The sequence below is a fragment of the Scophthalmus maximus genome, chromosome 9 (genome assembly GCF_022379125.1).
Source record: "Scophthalmus maximus strain ysfricsl-2021 chromosome 9, ASM2237912v1, whole genome shotgun sequence".
In the NCBI taxonomy this organism is placed as follows: domain Eukaryota; kingdom Metazoa; phylum Chordata; class Actinopteri; order Pleuronectiformes; family Scophthalmidae; genus Scophthalmus; species Scophthalmus maximus.
Window position 1 is genome coordinate 12180029 of NC_061523.1, and position 7928 is coordinate 12187956.

The window sequence follows — 7928 nt, forward strand, 5'->3', positions numbered from 1 at the left end:
CGGCTGATGTAAAACTACCAGGTCTTTTTGACCCTAACGTGAGCCCAAAGATGATGTAAATTATAAGACGTCAATAAGGAAAATGTGTGTCAGCTCAGTGATGCCTGTGGGTAAAATGTATGTACCAGCATGTCCTGGAACAATGACTTCAGCACAAGTGTTGTATTAAAAGGCTAATGAATCATCTTGGACCAGCATTTACTACATGGCAAGTTCGGGCAGGGTGGAGTGCAGACAAGCTGAAAAGAGGGTAAAGGGAAAGACAGGCAATGCACACACACACACGCAATCCATGAGTTCAGTCAGACATGACAGCAAGCATTATCTAATCTCACCAAACTTTCTCTCTTTCCCTAGATTCTTCTTTTAATCCGTCTTTTCACCAATTCAGCACAATCACCTGACCACAGCTGGCATCGCCAACTCGTTCCCCATAAGTGACACACTTGACAGGTACAGTAAAACCAGCGTCCATGAGCGAGCGAACCCCCGACTTGTTGAGCTCATGGATACTGAAAGTGAAATGGAGCGAGTCAGAGGGAGAAGCAGGGCAGATATAAACAGCCCAACTGTATTTGCTGCCGTTTGGTTTCCATATCCACAAAAAGTGGGGCAGATCCATGAGTTCATATTAGTTCACACACACACACACACACACACACACACACACACACACACACACACACACACACACACACACACACACACACACACACACACACACACACACACACACACACACACACACACACACACACACACACACACACACACACACACACACACACGATAAAGATCACGGTGTGTCCGCGGCACTAAAGCACATAAGTACTTGGCAGCTGGAAGCGTCGAGGAAAACCCACAAACACTACACACGCGCCCTGCTGTACACTTACACATCTGCCTTGCCATACAGCACCAGCACACACTGTAGACAGCTGCAGGCGGCCTCTCAGTGCTTTTCATCTAAATACTTTTCTGCAGAGGAGAAAGATATTTCCTGAAGGTCATGCCTTCAGCTTCCGCCGCCTCCCTTTCATGTACAGTGTTAAGATGATTACAGGCGGTTTAGCTTCGAATCTGTACGATGTGCATCACACACTGGGAACTTCTTCATCATCATTTGAGCTGTTCACAATAACCATTTTCAACCTAAACGTCTTACCTTGAATTCGAAATGGGTTTTTATTGCAACAATAAGACAATTTGTTCAATTTCTTGTTGTTATATGTTAAGTGCTTCTCCGATTTTACTTGTCATTTCCATCTACTGCATTTTAATTTTGTTTACACACACTAAACCATGTCATAATTTGGTAATACGGTATCAAGATAATTTAGTATATATACTAAAATTATAAAAGCTTGTACAAGATCAACTTAATGTTGAATAAGGACTTGATTTGTGCTAAAGGAACAGCCTGCTCGATAACAGTCGTCAGTTTCAGGTGATGAACACTAATTCAACATAATTATGATTATTACATTAAATTCCTGTGAAGAGATCATTTACAACATATAGTTCTAAGATTTTATCACATAACTTTGAATAATCTTCCATACTTCATGTCAAATAACAGTCTATTTAGCTTCATTTAAATAGCCTAACATTAACTGTCGTCATGCAAACAATTATGAGCAAAAAGAAATACTGTACAAAAGAAATTAAATGTTGTAAATATCAAAAGCTCACTGCCGTAAGGCAAGAAAGGTTATCTCACAACAGTTAATGCACAACAAATCCCTGCAAGGGAGAATGATATAAAACATTTAGAGAGAAACTTCTCCAGCCATTCACTCATTCATTCATGTGGAGCTCATTTAAATTTCAAGCAAAAATACTCAAAGGAAAATGTAGTCCGACTCAAAACTGCAAAATATTTGAGGAATAATAAAAGACTGATATGAAGTCAAAGGAGACACTTTTTTTTCCATGAACTGGTCTTCACATGACACCTCAACCACAACTTCATTCAAACAAGGTCATTTGTCCTGATCTGCTTGTGGAGCAGTTATCACAGATCTGTTCGGCTCGGCAGCTGAATGCAAACACAACAGATGTAAACAGTTGGATTTTATACAAGCTCATTTCGCCCAGGAATTTGCTGACCAAGTGAAACGCATCCCGACTGACTTACATTAAAACCCATTATTTCAGACACTCAGCAACAATTCACTCATAATGCTGCCCCCAGCACCAACACACACCCGCTCACCAGCCTATACCACCGGGCTGTCATCGCCGAATATGAAAGAAATGTGTAATAAAAGCTATTAGTCCAGAACGCATAATGTTGTGTCATTGGCTGTAATATCCACGGCGTGAGGCGGTAAGTATTACATTATTGTTATTGGCTCATATCCATAACCCAATAACAGACTGGGCTCGAATTAGAGATAGAGTTTGTCCCAGTGAGGAGCAGAGTGAATGCCAGACACACCTCACTCTACTGCCAAATGACCTGTGGCCTGTTCCGCTGCTGCTGCTGCTGCTGCTGCTGCTGCTGCATACACAAGTGCAGGCATACAGGGAAAAGGAGAACATTTTCTTCAAATTCTTAAGTGCAGCACCTTGCACAAAGGGTGGTCTGAAGATTTTTGTTGTTACCAGTGTGGGTACGAGTCATTGCGTGCAGGTACATACATACGTGAGTGTATACGCGCATGGACGCGTGTAAATTGAGCCTTGCTGTCTTTGGGATCTATGGCATCTATTTGTATAATGAAGACAAACCAACGTTCTGTGTTTTTTTTAAACACGCCTCATTCCCAAATGCAATACTTTCCAGCTGCAAAAACGCCGGATCAATCCTGATGCTCATTCATCATGGACCGACAGCTGCCAAGATATACAGGACAGAGTAAAAAAACACACGCTGAACACACAAACACAAAGGGGAGAAAAGTTTCTACAACTTTCGAATTTACCGATGCAAGTACTGTAGAAGCTCCATGTAACCGCCTCTACGCACTGGGGTACATTTGGAAATTGTCAATATAGGCAATAGAGACATGACCCTACCAATGTGAAGGTGTTGTTGAATTGTCAACCTCAATATTTCTACCAATTTCAGACATTCTTGTTTCTGTGTTTCCTGCAATGACTGTTTATTATGATAAAGAGTAAAATAATGGGATACTTGACTATTACCTGGCAACCCTCCACTGCAAAACGTATGATGTCCTGTTTACTTTGCTTCAGTGTAAATGGTGGAATTGGTGAAGAATAGTGGTGAATCTGAAGCAGCAAGTATTTAATGTTTAGTTTCAATTTTCACTGAATTGAAAACAAGTCAAAACTGACATCACTAGGCGTTGTCCACTAATTTGTGACTGTTGCGCAGACATGTCATTTTGACTTAACTATTCAATGCCTGTAGGCAAAAATTACTCTCAAAGCAAGTTAAGACCTCAGGTCCTTTTTTCTTAAAGAGACGCAAAGTGTGAGTAATATCTGAGCTCATCTGAACATTACAAGAATGTTCTGTCGTCAGTCCAAACATTTCTCATTTGACATCTGTGGGAAATAAATATTTACCATCATCCCTGCCCCTTTCCAGGAGAGGATCAACAGCACCGTTAGCATATACAGTTCACTGACACATGAACGTTATTTACTTTTCATTTATAAGGTGAATGAAATGATGTCTGCACTAGCCTGAGCAAAAAAGACACAAGCAGGCGAGCTTCAGGGAAATGTCTTACTATTAAGTGAGGAGATCAAGGACAAATTCCAAGACGGCCCAGTCGACAAACCAAAACAACAGAATCTCTGCTCACATATGAAATAAAATAAGTTTTGGTAGATAGGCTCACTTGTCCCTTGGTGCGTTTCTCTACCAACTGTAATATCGTGCGCCTTGTTCTTCAAACTTGTCTTGGCTAATCCAGAAAAAAATATGATCATAAATGCCAGTGAATTGTGAGAGGGAGTGGAGGATTATATTTATAATCTGGGTTTTCAATTATGTAGGATAACTGTCAAATTTACAATGAAACCAAGGAGAAAAACCCGAGGTTGAATGTGGTGTTTGGAAGCATTTTGCAGGTAAACCAGCCTTTAACGGCCTTAACCAGCCTTTTTTTGCGTTTCCCTTGTGCTTACAAATCACCCTCATCAAACAGGGACTCACTGGTTTCTAGTCCTGTGTTTTGAAATGCAGTAATTTTAAATAGAATACAGGGGACATTAATGGGGTTGTGACTCTCTCTAGAGAAATTCACTTAGCATTTACGTTCAATTAAAATCCTTTAAGCCATTTCTGCAGGCAGGGAATAGGTGACAATCGCACACGCACACACAGAGAGAGAGAGAGAGAGAGAGAGAGAGAGAGAGAGAGAGAGAGAGAGAGAGAGAGAGAGAGAGAGAGAGAGAGAGAGAGAGGATTTAGGGAGAGGGCTCTAGAGTGTAACATCAATAAACTCAATTCAAACCTTCAGCTTATATTCTGCCGAAGAGCTGATTTCCACTAACACTCAGGACTACACAATGAACATGTTCTACATTGATTATTACACAAATGTGTAGACACACCAAAGACAAATTATCCCAACAAACACGACGTGTACACAGACAATTATACAGTACGATTGTGTGTACACACTGTGTCTGCCTCATAGACTTTCTTTCACTCACACTCACACACACACACACACACACACACACACACACACACACACACACACACACACGGAGCAAACTAAATCCCTGCCTATCTGTCTTAGCTGTCCAGTAATATATTCGGCTGCACAGCTCCAATATTTACCCAGCTCACTGTGTCTGGCATCTCCCTAAAGGTGAAATTGCCTCAAAATGTCCCCAGAGATGTCCACATGGACCCGGCTGCCTTCAGACTGTAGACTGCTGATGTACAGTGAAGTACATTACACAACATGTCACCAACAGTAAGAACATCGCTGTACAGACCACACCCACACAACACAACAGAAAGGAAAACAAGCGCATCTGGTTGCTGAAACCCTTGCGACACTGGCAGGGGCCAAAATAAAAATTATCACATTTACAAAATTACAAATGAAAGATCCATGGTGGTTTTTTATTCTAGTACAGGGGATATTTTGAGCAAAAAAACACTTTTGCTACTCGAAGTCTGATATCAATCAAACTACAGTAAAAAGGTCAGATTCTTATATAACCATCAAAACTACCATACCTGCAACACAGTTGCAGTGACTTGGTGATTATATTTCCATGGTTATCAATGCAAATTATTGCTTTCATGAGCAACTTTTGCCAATCTGATCACTGTGATTTTCATGTTTTAAATGAAGCTCAACTATAACACATGGGATCCTGTTGAAATCACCAGATGATGCACCGTGTCCCTGTGTCAGAAGAGAAAGTTCCACCAAAACAGAGACTGTGAGGAACTAAACATCGAAAACGTTATCATCTAGCTCCTCTTTCCATTTCCTCCGTCCAGTTATTCAATAGCATTAAATACCGGTGAACCACATGTTTTCTCAGCTGCCAATTAGGTGACCGCTCATGCAGGAATGAGGAAACAGCGTGGGGTGGTCAGAACTATCTGGGCCGTGTGATTGGTGATTGGCTGGCTCTCCTTGCAGATGAAGGAGCAGCACCTCAAAGAGGGCGGAGAAAGAAAAAAAAAAAAAAGGAACTAGCGGTTAGGTAAGTGCCCCGACCAATAGTTATGCAACACTCATCGATTGAGGAGTGTAAACATACAACAGAAGCCACTTACCCTGCCTGAAGCCTGTGTTCCACGGGCTTGCTGTCCTTGTCTGGGGAACCGTGTGTCCAGACACCCCTGGTGCTTTAGGGAGTAAATCATCCGCGATGGAGTGGATTTACACAGTTGGGCTTGACTCCAGCCTGACGCATCTGTGGCAGAATGGAGGCAAAACAAACTACCATCACTTACACTGGTGACCCCGCTAAATTCACATGGAATGTCAGAGCCTCCTCCAGCACGTCTTCCAGGAGCTCCCATATACGTAATGTGGACTTTCCTCAAGTGGAAACAGTTGGTTTATTTAATAAATGGGGTGAAATAACTCCAGACAGTAAAATACCAAGTGTACTTTTGACCGGCTGTGGTGGGTCATCTTGCAGTCCGACAACACTGTGGTGTAATCTACGCTCACATGTTTCGAATTATTCATATCAGATCGGAACGACCTTTAGAAACATTCAGCTAGCTGACACTTAAAAGAGCCATTAAATGTTTTTCATCCAAGAAGCACCAAAAAAAAAAACATTACGGAGAATACGTTGCTGGATTTACTGCAGTGGAAAACTGGAGCGATCCACAGGCTCGACTGACGACCAGAAACCCGACATAGTCTGGGAAAAATGACCCTCACATCTTAACGGAGGAATGCCACCATTACGCAATTTTGGGTCAGCGCAGAGGAAATTATGAATCAGAAGATGTTTTACATATCGTGGTTTTTCTGCTTGATCCAGCTGTTAAGTAACGGCAGTTAAGAATAAATACAAATGTATTCTGTCTTCTCATTTGAAAGAAGATGGCAAGTATAGTATTGGGCACACTGTTACATTTACACACACATATTTAATCAAAACCACCTACAGGCATAAAATAGACATCTACTCAACCTATAACTTCCAGGAATCTCAAGAGTCATCTGCCAGCTGGACATGCTGAGGTCACACACACACACACACACACACACACACACACACACACACACACACACACACACACACACACACACACACACACACACACACACACACACACACACACACACACACACACAGACACACACACACAGACACACACACACGCACACACTCCTTCATATATCAACAGCATAACCGCCGAACATTTAATCACAGCTCTACAATGTAGTGACATTGAGTAAATTCTTCTCGAGGCAAAACACATTCCTGGTCAGGACTGGTCAGCACAACATAAACACCATATAGTCCATGTCCTGGTCTTGTCACACATCCCAAGCTGTCGTGTTTCAGACTCATCAGTGTAACAGTGGTACAAAAAAATACAAAATGCAATCATTATTGTCCAAAGACGCAGTTTCACTCTGGATATTTGAGCCGTTTTACAAGTTTCTGTTTTTGCTTCTTCCATCATATAATTGTTGTTTACGTTGATGCCGCAGCCAAAGAAAATGCTGCTTCGTCTCGCTCGTCTATCCCTGGTTTTACAACATGGAACCCATAAAATATTCTAAGTCTGTGTATTTGAATGGGTTTCAAAAAAACACTTGTCGCTCAGCTTTGAGTTCTGCATTCTATGTGCTGGAAAAGTCATGCACAGAGGCCTGTTCATGCTTCATATACACATTCAGACGCACATGCAGGCACACGCATGAATGTACACGCATAGTGCAAGAATAAGTAAAATACAAACATGTACGCACCATGCCCCCGGGTCATCTGAGGCAGGTCTAAGCGAGGGTCTCAGGGTTATTGGAATGTCATTTCACTGTTTTTGAAGGGGGATCAGATATCCAGTTCATCCTGACCTCACTCCTCTCCTCTTCCCCTTGGGCACCGCAGCAAATGAGCAGGGTCGCCATGGTAGAGCGCGGCCCAAACAAATGGCTGACGTGCCGCGGGCAAACTGGTGGCGGAGACGACGCGATCTCTGCGGAACCAAAATCCAATAAACAGAACATCACACTGTGATTAGTTTTATGTCTGTCACCATGAAATAACGGCCAGGACATGGAAGATTTTGTCACACGCTGGAACATTGTCAGAAACATCGGGAGAGCTGTGTTGCTTCATTTGAGGGTTTTAGGGTGTGAGAAAGGGAGAGATGAGTTTGTGATAAATGGAGAGTCTCTCGCCTCGGTGTTGTGTGTGAAACAGTCTCAGTTTTTTAGCACCCTCGCATAGCACCTCCATTCACACATTGACCCCTTTTTCAAACCACTGCTGACAACCACAGAACC

The 7928-nt window shown here is 42.3% G+C and overlaps 1 protein-coding gene across 1 annotated transcript in view; it reads right to left on the reverse strand.

Moving 5' to 3' along the window:
• The window catches only part of LOC118319704 (A disintegrin and metalloproteinase with thrombospondin motifs 2-like), a 123334-nt gene extending 115716 nt beyond the window's left edge, over positions 1–7618 (reverse strand). Inside the window, exons 1-2 of the mRNA XM_047334521.1 lie at positions 7392–7618; positions 5726–5865 (exon numbers count right to left, since the gene is read on the reverse strand). The gene's annotated coding sequence lies outside the window, so the exon portion shown is untranslated. The remainder of the gene's footprint in view (positions 1–5725; positions 5866–7391) is intronic.
• Positions 7619–7928: the final 310 nt, after the last annotated feature.